At 42.5% G+C, this 18718-nt stretch overlaps 1 pseudogene; it reads left to right on the top strand.

Annotated features, from left to right (window-relative positions):
• Window positions 1-6993, top strand: part of LOC100660468 (dehydrogenase/reductase SDR family member 1-like) — an 84866-nt pseudogene extending 77873 nt beyond the window's left edge.
• Window positions 6994-18718: the final 11725 nt, after the last annotated feature.

Raw genomic sequence — 18718 nt, 5'->3', positions numbered from 1 at the left:
TAATAAGGAGCTCTTGTGGTACAATGGTTAAGTGCTCAGCTGCAAACCAAAAGGTCATTGTTTCCAACCCTCCAGTGGTTCCACAGGAGAAAAGACCTGGCGATCTGCTACAGTAAAAATTACAGCCTAGGAAACCCTATGGGGGCCATTCTACTCTGTCCTGTATGGTCACTATGGGCTGAAATAAACTGAAGCCCAAATAAACTTCACCTTTTAATTATTCTTAGCATCCAGATACACAGCCCTTCATCCCCACCTCACCAGTACCTAGTACTGTATTTGACACTGAATTGGCAAAACAGAATTGAGCATCTAAATCATGGTTAATTATCTCTGAGCCCAAGAATTGAGGTCTCACCTTTGGCAGTGAGGCCCATGTGTGTCAAACAGGCCTCTTTTCCGTCCCCAAGCTCACCTAAAGTTAGGGCAAAAGACACTTTCTTGACCAGTCAGGGTGTTGAAATATAATTATTATTTATTTAAAACTCATTACGTGCAAGCCTTTTGCATGGAACCAATTAAGAAATCTCTTAAAGGAAAATATAATATTATACTTGGTGAAGCTCAGTTTTCTTGGGCCCTTCTAATGTGTTAGAAAGCCCCATAGGTCTTGACATGTTTTTACATGTCTCCCTTTTAAAAGCCTGCTGCTGCCAGGGAATTTGGCCCCTGGTGACCCGTGTTGGTTGTGGGTTTCTCCAAAATGAAATTATGGGCACATTGAAGGTGGAGGTGAAGCAGGCAGTGGGGATTGGGAGTAGGGTGTTGGGTACTTATGCCGGGTAAGGTGTCAAATTTTACATGTCTGGGTTTTGTTTCCACCAGGCCCCATGCTCTGAAATCACCATTCTGTTATATATACTTACTGGAAGCGCTGGCTCTGTTTCAAAGCAACCACTCTGGAGTGGGTACATCAGGATGTAAAAGTAGATGGTGGTAGGCCAGTTTTAGATGGAGCAAGCCAAGGGGCTATGATTCAAAAGGGTACATGAGAAACAACTTTCCAGAGACCAGCAGCCTGGAATCGGAGAACCAGAAAGCTAGGGAGGGAATTTGGCTGACCACTGGTTCACCCTGGAATCTCTCTGGGCTCTGGTTTCCCGGCAATGGGTCAGACTCTACGACCTTTAGGGCTGTGAGGTCCCTTCCACATATAGCATCCCCTGAGTCTAAGATGACCCCTGTGGATGTCCCAAAGTTCCACCCTTCCTACCCTGGAGACTCATTCCTGCTGGTAAAGAGAGAGTGGACTTTAGCACAAGCCTTCGGCAGCAGAGTATAAACCACAATATTGCCTTGCAGAGCTCCGTGGAAACATGTTTAAGTTCTGTTTGGAGAAGAAAGGAAAGCACAGTCAAGTAAATGTGCTACTCAGGCCCTTAACTGGTCAAGCTCTCTTCTCAGTTTCCAGAAGTCTAAAAGTGGCTGTCAGCTGCAGACTGCAACACACACAGCATCGTCCCTTGCCTCCCTGTCTTTCGAAATTTTGGGGGCTTATCTTCTAATGTGAGCAGGACTTCGCACAAAAGGCAGGGGATAAAACATGGCTTTAGACTTGTTTTGACCCTTAAGAAGCCTACAGTCAGAAGGAGAGATAGGACTATGCATTAAGAGTTCACATTACTGTGAGGGTGTGGGCCATGTTGGAGGCAGTACTGTACAGTGTTTCTAAGTCCTGGAGCCTACCCAAGTTCAGTATCTGGCACCACCATTTGCTAGCTGGAAGACCTGGGGCAAGACACTATGACTTAGCTTTGTCATTTGTAAAATGGGAAAAGTAATAATACCTATAGGGTTGCTATGAGTCAGAATCGACTCATGACACAGTGCCTGGCACATAGTGTGGCTTCAACAGATACTAGATAACATTTAAGTCCTACTACGAGCCAGGAATTGAGCTAAGCATTTGATAGGCTAATTCATTTGGTTCTTCCAAAAAACTCTGAATTTGTACTAGTGTTGTTGTACTAGTAGTATTGACAGATAATGACACAAAGGCATAAAGAAACAAAGTAACTCACAGCTAGTTAGTAGAAGCTTTAGGAAGGGAATCAAGACAGCCTGGCTCCAGAAACAGTGCCCTTAGCCTCCGCATCCGATAAACATCAGCTATCAAAGCTAAGACATGTATTATTTTATTTGAACCTCATAATACCCCTAGTGAGTGGTTGTTATAAGCCTCACTTATACTAATGGAGACACCAAAGCTCAGAGAAATTAAGTGACTAGGTCAAGTTCTCATGGGGAATGTTAAAAACCAGTGAGTTTTATACTGTCCCACAACTTGGTGGAGAATCTATAAAACAAAGCAAACAAAGCAAGCAAGGAAACAAACAAACAATTACTTGCTGTTGAGTCAGCCCTGACTCCTTCTAACGCCATGTATATCAGAACAGAACTGTGCTCCACAGGGTTTTCAGTGGAGGATTTTTGGGACGTAGATTGCCAGGCTCTTCTGCTGAGGCACCTCTGGGTGGACTCAAACCAATTTTTAGGTTAGTAGCCAAGCACATTAACTATTTGCACAACCCAGGGACTCATCAAAGAAGGCAGGGTATGCTAAATAGCCAAAGTGTCTAGAATAAAGCCAAGCATAAGCCTTAGGCCAAGAACTTAGTATTTCATACCCATTACCCAGGGGCATAGATTACCTTGCTCCCTGGGTAATCTGTTCCTGTTAAGGATTATAAATTTGAAAAGAGGCTTTGATTCTGTAGGAAGGTGCTGTGGGGTTGGGAGAGAGCCATACCTAGAAGCAGAGTCTTTGATGAGGCGGAAAAATGTGGAATTATTCACTATAGATGATCTGGTAAGCAAGGTAAACACTGTGCTTACTTTGCCTATTGGATAATCCACCCCTGCTTATCTCATGGTGCTTTATAAGCAGGGCAGTGCCTGAAATATCCACAGTTACTCAGTACAGGTCCTGGGACTGGCCTCAGGCTGGAAAAATTTAGCCTTCTGGGGCCCATCCCACACCCACAGAATCAGAACTTCTGAGGTGAGACTTAGAAGTCTGTGTATGACAAACTTCTCACATGATTTTGATGTGCAGCCAATTTGGAAAGCACAGCCACCGCTGTCCCTCTCTGTGAAGTTGAACCTAAATCCCCGAGTGGCATTTCCCCATTGAGTGACCCCAGAATGGGGTTATGGGAGAAGCTTGGTGGTGGAGTCAACAACATTGAGTTCAGTTGCTGACTAGTCTGTCCCTCCAGACTTGTTGACAATAAGCAACCCAGCCAACTTCACCAAGCTCCGGTCTCCTAGTCTGTAAAACAAAATTCGTAGTAGACTGGGTTGTTGTAAGGTGCAAACGTGTTGACGTGTGTAAAAGGCTAAACACAAAATCTGGTCCCCACATGTAAGTTTTCTTTCCCTATCACATCTTGGTGAATGTGCTTTCTTAATTGTGAAGGGCTACGCAGAGAGAGCGTGCCTTGCCCTGAAGAGTTCTAGACACTTGGTACACACTTTTCCAGTTGAATTTTCACTTGTGGCCATATCCGGAATCATTATGGTTTCCAAATACTTCTAATGTTTCTTGATGATGATAATATTAAGGTATGTCCACTAGTCTTTGAAACTAGCTGTCTGAAAAATTTTATCTGTAGATAAAAATTGATTCTAGAACATCCTTGTCCTTAATTTCCCCTTCTTGAGTCAGAAATGAACATAGTGGTGGATTTCCTCCAAATATACACAAAGAAGAAAAACTTAAATTAGTCCCTTTGGGCTATTCCTAGGCAGGAAGAGCCCTTGTACGCGCTTGATATAATGTCCTGGGCATCTTTTTAAGCCTGAAGAGGCTAATCTGTAAACTCTAGTGGGTGGTATAATGGTTTCAGCCAAGGAGAGATCTGGACCCTGTAAAATACATGAGAAGCACCATAAGTTCACCCAGGTTGGAGAAATCACTCCATTAGTTATAAATGGCAACTTATACCTCCATGATTCCTCTCCCAGAAACTGTACTGTGTCATAAAGGGCTCAATTATTTTCTGGTTCCTGCAAAAATGACTTCTCATAGCAGTAAAATAAAATAAAATGGTTTCCAATCATGACTTGGCTCTCCCTGTGATTTGGCTCAAGGGAAGGAATCATGCCAGCTCAGACCACGCCAATCTGAACATTTTATTCTATTTCTTTTTCCCACTGGAAATTAATCAACTGACTTTTTGGTAGGCTTCTCAGCCTCATGAGCATGTTGGTTAGCCTGAGTCAGGCTGAACTCCCCTGGGCACTGACAAGGTGCCTTTTTTTCCCTTCAGATTAGAGAGCTAGATTCTGATATCCTCTGTTGACACTGTCACTGTCTTCATTTTGCAGTCTCCTGAATGATCTCAGCCCCTGAGTATGTTGTGTTGTGATATGTCGTGTTTGGGATATACAAGCAGAACACGGCATTGACCTTGCCTTCAAGGAGTTTGCTGCCTTGCTAGGGAGTAAGCACTCATACCCACCAGGCCCTCTGCCATTGAGTTGATTCTGATTCATAGTGACCCTGTAGGACAGAGTAGAACTGCCCCATAGAGTTTCCAAGACTGTAATTCTTTACAGAAGCAGACTGCCACATCTTTCTCCTGAGGAGAAGCTGGTGGGTTTGAACCACTGACTTTTCAGTTAGTAGCTGAGTGCTTAACCATTCCACCACCGGGGCTCCTTAAACATTCATACTTAAGATAAATTTCAGAATAGTAGAAGACAAGACGTGATCAGATGTTGAATGGAATATATCCAAATGGGTTTGGAGAGGTAAGTTGGAGCCAATGAATTTGGTTCTTGTAGACGTGTGGTGATCAGAGGGAGAAGTTATTGCTGTCTGGAGTTTAGAAGTTTCTTGTAGGATTGGTACAGTTGGAATGGACAAGCAGGGAGGAGAAAGGATGGCCTGCCATACTGGGGTAATGACCTGAGCAGCAGCGTGAGAATGGGGCTGAGCATGACAGGCCTGGATTTAGGCAGGTGGTCATTCCCCACCATCAAAATTATGGGTGGTCTCGGATCTGAGCATGACAGGAAGTCTTTTCATGATGACCATACCCTCAAAAATACTTCTTCTTCATTTCAGTCCAGTATGCTGTGTTTTAGGGGCCGTTAAGTTGATTCTGACTCATAGTGACCCTATGGATGGATAAAAGAATGAAACACTGCCTGGTCCTGCACCATCCTCAAAATTGTTGCTGCGTTTGAGCCCATTGTTCAGCAACTATATCAATCCATCTCACTGAAGGTCTTCCTCTTTTTCACTGACCCTCTACTAAGCATGATGTCCTTCTCCAGGAACTGGTCCCTCCTGATAACATGTCTAAAGTATGTGAGATGAAGTCTTGATATTCTTGCTTCTAAAGAGCTTTCTGGCTGTACTTCTTTGAAGGAAGATGTGTTATTCTTCTGCAGTCTATGGTATATTTACTATTCTTTGCCAACATCATAATTGAAAGGCATCAATTCTTCTTTGGTCTTCCTTATTTATTGTCTGGCTTTCACATGCATATGAGGCAATTGAAAACACCATGGCTTGAGACAGGCACATCTTAGTCCTCAAAGTGATATCTTTGTTTTTGTTTTTGTTTTTTTTTTTTAACAATTTAAAGAAGTCTTTTGCAGCAGATTTGCCCAATGAAATATGTTGTTTCATTTCCTGACTGCTGCTTCCACGAGCATTGACTATGAATCCAAGTAAAATGATCCTTGACAACTTCAATATTTTCCTCATTTATCATGATGTTGCTTATTGGTCCAGTTGTGAGGATTTTGCTTTCTTTATGTTGAGGTGTAATCCATACTGAAGACTGAAGTCTTTGATCTTCTTCAGTAAGTGCTTCAAGTCCTCTTCTTTTTCAGTAAGCAAGGTTTTGACATTTGCATAACACAGGTTGTTAATGAGTCTTCCTCTAATCCTGATGCCTTGTTCTTCTTCATATAGTCCAGCTTCTCGGATTGTTTGCTCAGCATACAGATTGAATAAGTATGGTGAAAGGTTACAACTCTGACACACACCATTCCTGATTTTAAACCATGCAGCATCCCCTTGTTCTGTTTGAAAGACTGCCTCTTTGTCTATGTAAAAGTTTCACATGAGCACAATTAAGTGTTCTGGAATTCCCATTCTTTGCAATGTTATCCATAATTTGTTGTGATCCACACAATTGAATGCCTTTACATAGTCAATAAAACATTTTTCTGGTATTCTCTGCTTTCAGCCAAGATCCATCTGACATTAGCAATAATATTCCTTGTTCCATGTCCTCTTCTGAGTCAGGCTTGAATTTCTGGCCACCATTTGGATGCACTTCAAGCCACTGCTCAGGAGGCAAAATCCTGCATGCCCGTGGTATGTGATTCAAGCTAGGAAAATGAAGTGTGAAGCCTGTTTGAGCAGATGAACTGGGAGCAGTATGGGCGTCTGCATATGCTGGTCAACAATGCCTATGCAGGGGTTCAGGCGATCCTCAGCTACAAGGGGAATGCATTCTAGGAAAGCCCTGCCTCCATTTGGGATGACATCAACGACCTTGGACTCATTGGCCAGTACTTGTGCACTGTATATGGGGCATGGCTGATGGTAACAGCTGGCTGGGGTTCATCATGGTCACCTCTCCATTGGGGAGGTACAGTATGTCTTCAGTGTCCCTTGTGGTATGGGCAAAACTGCGTGCGACAGGCTGGCTGCTGACTAAGCTGCAGTGCCATGGTGTCAGCTACATGTCTCTGTGGCTAAGGCCAGTGCAGACAGAACTGCTGCTGGAGGACATGGCCAAGGAGAAGTCCACTGAGGATCCCCTATCAAAGCAGCTCAGATCTGTTTTCTCATCCTCAGGGACTACAGAAATGAGTGTAGAACAACCCCCGTCAAAAAGCCTAGGGAGTCGCTGGTTGGAGTAAATAGATAATGCACTTGCTGCTAACCAAGATGTTGGAGGTTTGGGTTCACTCAGAGGCTCCTTGGAAGAAAAATCTAATGATCTACTCCCAAAAAGTTAGCTACTGAAAACCGTGTGGCGCATAGTTCTACTTTGACGTGCATGGAATCACCATGAGTCAGAACAGGCTGCGAGGCAAATTTTTTTTTGTTTTTTTTAAGAACTAGGGGAGAAGATCTCCCGAACTATACAGAAGAATATGCCCTGTACTTTTTCACTCATAATTAAATAAATGTTTGAGTAATTATTTGTTTAGTGGTTGTCTTTCCCACCAGACAGTACGCTTCATTAAATAGTAATACATGAAAAAGACTTTGCACGGTGCCTGACTCCTATTTAGGACTATTTAGGACTGTTGCCCGTTTTTGCTACTTGAATTTCATGAGTGTGAAGCATGTTTCTTTCCAGTCACCACTGTGTTCCTAGTGCTGAGCACGATGCCTGGTGCAAGAAAGAGTCTCAATGATGCGTTTATGGAATAAATGAACTCTTGATTTTCCCCTCCAAACTACTCCTGTAGCCTTCCCCATCTCAGTAAGTGGTAATTCCAATCTAGGGTTTCTCAGGTCAAAAACCTAGTGTCAGCCTTGAGTCCTGTATTTTATACCCGACACCTATCCTGCCAACAACTGCAGTCAGCTCTGTCTTCAAAAATTATCCTTACCAGATGGCCCTTCACCATGCCTTTTACCACCACTCTAGTCCTAACAACCATGACCCCCCAGCTGAACTGTGAGTGTAGTCTCCTAGCTTCTCTCCTTGCTTCTGCACTTGGCCCCTCCAGCCTTCTCCATGGAGTACCTAGAAGGAGCCCTTAACAAGATAATTTAATGGAGCTGGTGGTGCAACTGTTAGTTGCCTGGGGGCTAACCAAAAGTTTGGTGGTTTGAATCCCCCCAGTGGCTCCACAGAAGAAAGACCTGGTGGCCAGCTTCCTCTAGATTACAGCCTAGAAACCCCTACGGGACAGTTCTACTCTGCCGCATGGAGTTGCTGTGAGTAGGAATTGACTCAATGGCACCTAACAACAACAACAAAATGATATCATGCATTTGTCAAAACACATAGAACAGGAAGAATGAGCTCTAGTATAAACTATGGATTTTAGTGAATCGTGCATCAATATTGGCCACGAATTTTAACAAATACACCCCACTAATGCAAGATGTTAAAAATTAAAAATAGGGGAAATTGTGTATGTGGCGGGACAGGGAGTATATGGAACTCTTTGTACTTTGTGCTTGATGTTTCTGTAAACCCAAAACTGCTCTAAAAATTAAAGTGCATTAAAAAATAATAACTAAGAGCATGTCACTTTTCTGCCCAGACATCTCCAATGGCTTCCCACTTCACTCAGAAGAAAACCCAAACTCCTTAATCTGGACTACAAAGTACCATGTGGTCTGTCCTCAGCTAACTCTGACCTCTATCACGGTCCTTTTTGCTTCCTCTGCTCTGGCCATTTGGCCTTCTTATTGTCCTCAACAGCCCAGTAGTCCCTCCTCTCCTTAGCCTTTCACTTTCTGTTCCCTCTGCCTGGAAGGCTTTTCCCCAGACATCTATGTGGCTCCCTCTATCCCTTCTCTCAGTCTCCACTCAAATGTCACCTCATTAGGGACTTTTCCTGGCCGCTGTAAGTCAGCACCTTGGCAGCTCCAGAGGTTTTCATTCTCTTACCTTGCTTTATTTTTCTTCACCTGTGATAGTATATGTTTGTTTCTCCTCTGTGTCCCACTCTAGAACATAGGAGAAAGGATTGTATCAATTTTATTCAATGTTGGTATATCCAATGCCTAGAATCAGGCCAGGCACTTAGTAGGCAAGAGATATTTGTGAGATATATACATCGTTCCTGATTTATGACATGGTTTTGTTCCAACAACTCTGTTAGAAGTTGGTTCTGATGGAAGTTGAATATTGCTCTTTTTTTTAGCTTTCTTTATTATTGCCTTTTATTAACAGTGTCTTTATAAATCTGATCTTTATTTGTCTTTGGGGGTTGGAAATATTACATACCAACTTATGGATATATTTGAATATATAAAAATTTTAACATATACATACACAAAAAATACACAAATCATAAAAAAAAGGGTGGTAGTAAGTGTGGTTCCTCTCGATTACATTGTAAATCAGGGACTACCTGTATATATGAAGGAATGAGTGAGGGAAGAAAACACACACACACCTCTATGAAAGTGGTTGTTTAAAATCACCTACTCTGTGCCAGGCCTTATTGTAGGTATAAGCCCTTAACTTGCATGATGTATTTTAATCTCCACAACAGTCCAATAACCCATTTTATAGAGGAGAAAGAGAGCCTCATTGAATCACTTGGTCAATATCTCAGTGAATGAAAGTGGAGAGGCCGAGCATCTAACCCAGTTTGGGTGTCTCCAGAGCCATTGTCTGACTGCCTCAGCTTGCCTGCCCAGCCTGCTGTGAACACTGACCACGTGCACTGCTGCCTTGAGGTTTCTGGAGGGAGACTTCAGAAAGTGATGTTGAAACAACGCGCTTCTATGTCAGTCATGAAAATTTAGGATGGAGAGGAATTTACTGTCAACAAGTCAGAACAGCTTACCCTGGGTGACTAACCTGAACACCTACCTTCAGACTTGCCCTTTAGGAGGAAAAGGGAAGCAGAAAAGGTGAGTGAGAGGAAAAAAGTGGAAGGTTCCTCTAGCAGGTGGCCAGGCCTTCCTGTCAGGACATTTCTGACTCTCCCTTTGCCGGAGTTATTACTCATTTGGGGAAGATGAGTTGCATGGCACAGGCTCATGGAACAGTCCCAAGTTAGGAGCTTGGGGAGAAGGGACAGAGTCAGCAATGGGTAGGCCCAATGTTGGCTTTGAGAACCTAGTTTTTTAAGCATATAATATTGCTTGGCAATTGACAATTTATTAAAAACCAATTACACTGATGTACTGAATTGGCCGTTCTTAATTTGGGACTTGAATTTGTCTTGCCACCATTGAGTTCTCAGACATAAAAGTTGTGTGTGTAAAACTATATACATTTAATGATAAATATTACTATAATAGGATTATATAAACAAAAATATGCAGCCTCCAGTTTGCAGTCCCTTTTGGAATTTTTGAGAGTAATATTGATTATATGCTTTGTTTGTCTTACCCACTGAATTTAGAACCTGCCTCCCAAGTGACATGCACCTCAGCTCTACTCAGACTGTAGAAGGCTCTCCTGTTCACACCTTCATGGATGTTTCTCTACTACGTGTGAGTTTTATAGCATTAGCACACACCCTTGGAGAATACAGACACGGTGGACTTTTTGCATCGTGATGTAAATCTGCAGATTCACCACTCAATAAGTATTGACCTAGTGACTTTGCCTTTTTTCCCTACCTTGTAAGCATTTCCAACGATCCAGGAATTTGAGGAAAGAACGTGTCTCACAAAGGTAATGTTTCCCTAACAAGTAATCTGGGGAACTCATGTTACGTAGGGCTGACACAAATGTTATTTTATTTAAAAATTTAAAAACTATGTACTCTAAAGCATAGATGAGATGTTTGGGGGGTAGTGAGTCTAAGTCAATGGTAGTGAACCAGTATGGGCAGAGACAGTGAGAATGGTGCCACAACATGAAGGATATAACTAATGCGACTGAACTGTTCATTTAGAAATGATGAACGCGTGTTATGTTATGCTGTGTATATCTTCACCAAAATTAAAAAGATAAAATAAAAGCAATTTGTACTTGAGTGATAAAAAGGATTCCCTGGGTAGTACAAACAGTTAACATGCTTGCTGCTAACTGAAAGGTTGGAGGTCCAAGTCTGTCCATAGACACCTTGGAAGAAAGGCCTGGTGGTCTACATCTGAAAACCCAGCCATTGAAAAACCCTAGGAGCAAAGTTCTGCTCTGACATACATGGGGTCGTCATGAGTTGGAGTGGACTTGTTGGCCACTGGAACTGGAGTGATAGCAAAATGAACATCTTTAAACACTCGAATCACGTGCACTGAGATGCTTGCATTACGAAGAGCAAGTGGAGCTGAGACAGACCGAGGCAGCAGCAGTTCATGCTTCTCATCGCATGTTCTTGTCAGAGTAGAGCCTCTCTGGTGGAATCATGGTCTGAATCCAGCGCATTATTCAAATTGTTCTCGCTCTCTTCCCCCTCACCCCAACTTAGGTAGTGGGGCTTTGTTATTTAATGCACACATCAAATGCATGGCGTATACTGTGAACAAAGACTGACAATCTTGGAAACCCTATGGGACATTCTACTGTGTCCTACAGGGTTCTTTTGAGTTGGAAGTGACTCGACAGCAACAGGAAATTCTGTATACTAGAGGCCTTGGATTCTGAGTTGAAAGCTCTGAGTTTGAGCCTGTACTTCCATACCCCCTCCTTGAGGCATAGACTGGGTGGCTGTTCCACCAACGCTTTCTTTTTTCTTCTTGAACACACCTTTTCTGGGTCTTTCTTGAAATTGGGTGTGGCCATGTGACTGTGTTTTGGCCTATGACTTATGACAGGTAGCCATGACTCCCACTCCCAGGCCAGGAATAGAACCTTCTGTGTTTGATCCTCCAAACTCTGATCCTGTTTGGTTTGATGTCAATGAGTTTGACGTCAGTGGCCTTGGAAATCACATGTGGGTGGTGGTGGAACCATGAGATGGAAGGACCCTGTATCCAGGATTTGCATCTGGAGGAGAGCCATCCACCATTCAGGAAACCCCATCTTGGACTTAGGTGAGTGTCATGGATTGAATTATGCCCCCCCCAAAATGTGTGTATCAACTTGGTTAGGTCATGATTCCCAGTATTGTGTGGTTGTCCTCCATTTTGTGATGGTAATTTTATGTTAAGACAATTAGGGTGGGATTGTAACACCACCCTTACTCAGGTTACCTCCCTGATCCAATGTAAAGGGAGTTTTCATGGGGTGTGGCTGCACCACCTTTTATCTTAAAAGATAGAAGGAAAGGGAAGCAAGCAGAGAGTTGGGGACCTCATACCACCAAGAAAGCAGCACCAGGAGCAGAGTGCATCCTTTGGACCTGAGGTCCCTGTGCCTGAGAAGCTCCTTGACCATGGGAAGATTGAGGGCAAGGACCTTCTTTCAGAGTTGACAGAGAAAGAAAGACTTCCCCTGGAGCTGACACTTTGAATTTGTACTTTTAGCCTACTTTACTGTGAGGAAATAAATTTCTCTTTGTTAAAGCCATCCATTTGCGGTATTTCTGTTATAGCAGCACTAGATACTAAAACATTGAGCAAGAAATTAAATTTTCTTGTTTTAAGCCACTGTGATTTAGGGGTTTATTTGTTACAGCAACTAGCATTACTTTAACTAATGCCCTATTATTGTGAGACTGGGGCAAGCTACTTAATTCTTCTAAGTTTCAGCTTTTTTTTAAGTTTCAGCACCAGCCAGGGTTCCTACCAACAAGAGTTCCTCCCAAAGAGAATGGCTGGTACACTCAAAAGAGGCAGTTGAGAGAAGTTCAATATAGAGATGATTCACAAAGACGTGGGCAAAGCTAAGGCAAATGCACAAGGGATAGTAAAACATTCCAAGGCTAGTGACAGCAGAGAGCTATTATCACTCTAAGCTTGTTGTTGTTAGGTGCCATCGAGTCGGTTTTGACACATAGCAACCCTATGTACAATAGAACAAAACACTGCCCAGTCCTTTGACATCCTCACAATCGTTATTATGTTGAACCCATTGTTGAAGCCACTGTGTCAATCCATCTTATTGAGGTTCTCCTTCTTTTTCATTGACCTTCTACTTTAACTAGCATGATGTCCTTTTCCAGGGACTGATCCTTCCTGATAACATGTCCAAAGTATGTGAGACGTAGTCTTGCCATCCTTGCTTCTAAGGAGCATTCTGGTTGTACTTCTTCCAAGACTCTAAGCCTAGGGTAGGGCAATGAGAGGAAGCATTTGCTAGAATCTGCAGCAATGCAGAGCTGTAGGAACAGAGTGCTTGGAGGGGACTGTGATTGATGGAAGATTGCAGCCAACCTAAGGTCTGGCAAGGAAAAAGTTGGAGCTATGGAAAGCCAGATGTCATTCTCCAGCTACCTTCCAATCTTCCTGCAGATGGACCCTGTTGACTAAACCTAACTGGAAGCCAGAGGAGCTCGTTGGTGTAGTCCATAAATGTCAGCTTCCCAGGGCATGGGCCAAGCATAGAAGAGTGGAGGGAAGATCTGGAGGAGCAAATGAAGAATTTCAAGCATAGTTTCCTTATGAAAAAAAAAAAAAAAAAAATTGGCGACCCTAAGTACCTTCCTTATAGAGGCTGCACTGGAGAATAAGATTATATACATAAAACAGCAAATAAGGAAAACAGAAAATAATAAGCTCTTAATAAAATATTGCTCTTAACATTACTCTCTGCCACCTACTGCTGAACCATTGTCTGCTGATTTTGGGGTTTTTTTTTCTTTCTTTCTTTCTTTTGGTTTGGTTTTAACCTCCTAGTAATTATTGACTTGCTCCTTAATGACAGGAGAATTCCCAGCAGGAATTTAACTCTGGCGGTTTCCTGGAGGTTGGCATCTTACCTCTTCATGATTTATTTTTGGCCATAGGTGGGGCTTGAGAAAATATCCAGTTTCATGGTCCTTGGAAGAGTCTTCCTTCTTAGTTTCAGCCACTCATTGTTATCTCCAGGGTCCTGTTGCCAGAAACTTCCCTGCTCACCACTCAGACAACAGCCATGTCTGAAGTATTTGCCTGCTGCCTGCCTGGGCTTCACCACTTCATGTTTCATGCCTGCTTCTGGGTTTATTGGATAGAGTTTCCTTTTCATGAATGGGAGAGGCGTTGGCCTCTCCAAGTAAATGATGGGAGATTAGCATCCTTGTGAGGTAGGCTTGTTATAAGGAAGGGAATCTTAAATTTTAACCCCTTCTCTGCCTCTTACTTGCAGTGTGACCCTTGGAAATTCCTTCCCTTTCTCTGGGTCTTAGCTTCCTCATCTGTAAAATGGGACTCATTGTACCCATCTCACTGGGTAGGTGTGGGGAGATAATGAGATATAAGTGCATAGAAGTCCAGACATTTCTCCTGACACATACCAGACATTTGATGCTTATAGAAAAATAAAAATTTCTAAGGTCCCATTAGGACCCTGACATGCTGATTATTCTGGAGCTAAAACTGGAGCTGACCAGGTGCTGTGGGGCCAAAAATATTCAGAGAGCCCCCCCCATGCTACAAAGTGTCCTCCTTAGTCTAGTTGATAAGTTCTTACTTTAAGTGTTGCTAATACTTTTTAATACTTTTCTCTGGAGTAATTTGAGTCCCCAGATGTAAGCCCATTCCCTGCAATTCCTCAATGGTAATATGGGAGGTGAAAAAAATGATGTTAAAACATACCTTTTGAGTAGTGGAATGAGAAAAACATATTCAAAGATGCAAATGCCAGGAAAATAAGAGCCTGGATTTCTGGGAATCTTTTGGCTGAATATAATTACTTTTTTTTTTCTATTTTTCCATGTGTGATATATGGCACCAGCCTTTCCTTGATTATTTCTGGAATAAATTGTCATTCAATGAGTCTGGGAGCCAGAATCACTTGGGTTAGAGTAGAGCAGGCCTGGGTCCAAACCTCAGCTCTGCCTTACTTTGGGGAAGTTGCTTTACAAATCTATTATGTCTATAAAATAAGCATCATGTTGCCACTTATCTCAAGGTTTGTTTGAAATTCTTCAAAAAGTAATGTAAATAAGGCCCCCTGCAGTGCTTCAGGAAGAGCACTCAATAAGTGGTAACAATTATACAATGAAACCTGTGAGAACCAGAACTCAGTACGACCGCTTTGTTTTCCTGGGTCTTGCAAGTTTTCCACGTTTGACAGGGTGTGGTCTTACCACTTTTCTATCACTTGTTTTAGTGGAAATGTTTTCCACCTTACACAGGTTCTGTCTGCTTTTGCAGGAACAATAATCATGTAATTTTAGAGATCCCATAATCCATTTCATTCACTTTATGTCTGAGGAAACTGAGGCTCAGAAAGGGGAGAGATGATTCATTGAAGGCCACTCTATTAGTGTATCTAATCTAGGTTTCCTCACTTCTGCTATCACTTCCTGCCTACTACACCTATATTGTATTTAGAAGTGTCACCAATAAACAAACAACAGAAAGCAACCTTAAGAAGATTTATGGTAGTCTTCAAACCACTTGGCTCCTAATGGAAAGGTTGGAGGTTTGAGACCACTCTGGGTAAGTTGTTTTTACATCTCTGAGCCTTGTTCTCCTGACTCTAAAATGGGGATGATCATATCAAACCAACATCAAAAGTTTACTAGGTGGATTTGAGATAACAGACATAAAGCATTCAGCACAATGTCTGGCACAGAGTAAATTTTCAAATAGTGGGGCTTCTTTTTATTCCCTTACAAGGCAACCCCACATGACCTCTCAAATATATGCCTGAGTCAGGATGCTGAAGTCACAGGCACACAAATACAGAATGTTTCCTGGGTCTGTTCTGTTTCCCCTATACCATGCTGCCAAGTTCTTCATGGGTGCTGGCTTGCGTTCTGCACCATGGAATGGGGGGGGGGGGGGTGCTTCTTTCTGATTCTGATTTCCTGTGGATAGAGGGGAAAACCACACAGACACACATCAACACACACCATAGTTACAGTTACAAAATTGTAACTAATAATACTTGTCATGGACTTCCAGCCAACATGGCGCCATAGATGGAAACACCACACCATTCTTCCACAGCCAAGACCCAAAAAACTAAGTAAAAGAGACAAACATCAATCCTGAACCCTAAGCATCAAATGAAGAGATAAAGAACTCAGCCAAGCTCTGAATGGAATAAGAAACTGACACTGTCGGGGAACAGAGTGAGAAGAGATACGTGCAGAGGTCCCCTATCAGTTAATGCAGCATGGATTCACCATCTTGGACTCGGAGATCAGCAGACAGGGAGTTTGGGAAAGCAGCTTCATGGAACTCCAAGCAGCAGATGGAACACCCAGTAACCAGTGATGTATGCTTTCCCACTCCCCATCTTTCTGCTCCTATTCGACCTCCCCTGCTTCTTAGCTGGCTGTGGTAGCTGGGTTGGTGGGAAAGTGCAGGGTAGGTGCTGCTTGGATTCACCCTGCCCACTTAAGAGATTGGCAGACAGGGAGTACGTGAAAGCAGCTTCAAGGAGCTCCCAGCAGGAGACAGATCACCCGGTAACCAGCTGTATATGCTTTCCCACCCCCTATCCTTCTCCCCCACTTCTCCTCAGCCTCCTCTGCTTCTTGTCAGCCACAGTCTCTTGGCAGAGAGGCACTGGCTTCAGCCCCTTGCTGCTTGGATTCTCCCCACCTACACTGGCCAGCTCCTGGAGTGCCATTTTTTTTGTTGCTGCTGTTGCTTTTTTCCACTTCTTTTGGTTTCTTCTGTGTCTCTCACCACCTCCCCCTCCTTTGTCTTGAACACCTGGCTCTGTGTGCCATCTTTGCTTCATCTTGAAAGGCTGTGAAGTGCTGTTTGACTGGGAGCTGCTTCCCTGGCCCATGCTGCCATGTTGGTGGGATCCAGGGGACATTTTTTTTTTTTTTTTATTGCTGTTTTACTTGTTTGTTTTCTTTTTCCTTTTCATGGCTTGGAAGCCCCTTCTAGCTGGGCTGTACTGTACATCCTGGGAGCAACTTTCCTGGTCTGCTTAGCTGTGTCAGTGGGATCCCTGAGGGCATTTCTTCTTCTTCTTTTTTTTTTCCTTTTTGTCTTTCTTCATTTCTCAGTTTCTCGCCTTTCTATACTTACCTTCTTTTCCTGTTTCCCGAATAACTGCCTCTTTGTGACATCTCTACACCTTCTAGCCAGGCTGTACTGTGCGGCCTGGGAGACACTTCCTCAGTCTTCACAGCTGCACTGGTGAGATCCCTGGGGGCTTTTCTTTTCTTCTAATTTTTATTTATTTTTTTTCTTTTTCCCTTTTTGTTTTTCTCCACTTCTAGGTTTCTCTTCTCTCCATTCCAACAGCAAGCTCTCTTAGCACTTTTGTTTGTTTGTTTTTGACTCCTGGTTCTCTCTCATCTCTTTCCTCTTTCCCACACTCATCTTAGCTCCACATATCACAAACCTCCTCCCTCCTTCCGTGCACTGAACATCACACCCCTGAGCAGCACAAGCACAGCCTACAAGAACCTGCCCAGCACTGATTCCCAGCCTGCCCTGTCGGCTCTAGTACATGCCACAAATAATCCATCCCAGCCCCACCCCTTCAGCTGGACCTGTCCTGCTGCGCCATAGCTGAGTGACTGACCCTGCCCATTGGAGATGAAAACTATTATGCCCACAGACAAGCAAACAACAAAGAATGCACAGCCTGCCTGCTCAGACATAACCAAATAAAACAAAAAAGCAGGATGAAACAAACAAATCTATAATCAATGAGCAAAAATAATAGCTACTGAATGTCCTGAAGACAGCAGACAATATCAACACACATAAAAAAAAACAAGAAAAGATGCTTCCAGTAGGCATCCAAAATAAAACACCCAGGTGACTTCCCAGAAGAAGAAAAGGCACTAGAACTACCTGATAGGGAATTCAAATCTCTAATATTAAGAGTTATCCAAGAGTTGAAGCAAAAATCAGACAAAAATGAGGGAAAATAATAGGCAAATTCATGGAAAATACAGACAAAAAAAGTGGAATAATTCAGGAAAATAATACAGGAACAAAATGCCAAAATAAATTCACAACTAGAAATCCAAAAGATAAACAACCAGATTTCAGGAATGGACAGTGTCATAAAAGGGCTTAAGAGCAGGTTTGAAACAATGGAAGACAGGATCAGCAAAGCTGAGGACAAACACTTGGATACAACTCTGAGGAAAAATCAGAAACAAGAATGAAGAAAAATGAAGAAACTGTGAGAATTATTTATGAGTGATCTGAGATCCAGAACAGGGAGAGGAAACAGAAAACACACAGAGGATTGTTGAAGAATTGCTGACAGAAAGCTTCCCTAGTTTGAAAGATGAAAAGCTGACCATCCAAGAAGCTCGATGAACCTCATACAGGATAGACCCCTAAAGAAAATCACCAAGGCATATCATAATCACACTCACTAAAACTGAAGACAAAGAAAGAGTCCTGAGAAGAAAAAAAAACAGCTCAAAAAAAAAAAAAAAAAGAAAGAAAGAAAAGTCACATACAGAGGAGAAACAATAGGGCTAAGCTCTGATTATTCAGTGGAAAGCATGCAGACAGGAAGGCAATAGGATGACATATATAAAACCTTCAAAGAAAAAAAAAAACACCAACCAAAAATAATATATCCTTCAAAACTCTCTTTCAAATATGACAGTGAAATTAGGACATTTCCAGATAAGCAGAAATTAAGGGAATATGTAAAAAGCAAACCAAACTTACAAGAATGATTAAAGGGAGTCCTTTGGTCTGAGAACAAGCAACATCAGACCACAGCCTGAATTTAGGATGCAAGATCATACCAGCCAGATACCAACCTAGGAAATGAACTCTCAAGGACTAATCAAAACCAAAAGAATTGTAATGGGGAACAAGAGAGGTTAATCTGTAAATGACAATAATGTCAGAACAATAAAAGAATAAATGGTATAGAACTTTCTAATGGAGAGGAAGGCACGGTGATACCAAGTAATAGTAGACTGGTTGAAACCTAGGAAGATAAGGCAACCAGAAAGTAAGTTAACAAACCTACTCATCAAAATAAGAAAAACACGAAGTCTCAGTAAAAACAAAAGAAATGAAGAAAAAAAAATCCACAAGCAAAAGGAATTCAGCACAGGAGAG

Source organism: Loxodonta africana, chromosome 14, assembly GCF_030014295.1.
Source record: "Loxodonta africana isolate mLoxAfr1 chromosome 14, mLoxAfr1.hap2, whole genome shotgun sequence".
NCBI classification, from domain to species: domain Eukaryota; kingdom Metazoa; phylum Chordata; class Mammalia; order Proboscidea; family Elephantidae; genus Loxodonta; species Loxodonta africana.
Note: the sequence above shows the minus strand (reverse complement) of the source record. Positions and strands in the feature narration are given on the sequence as shown.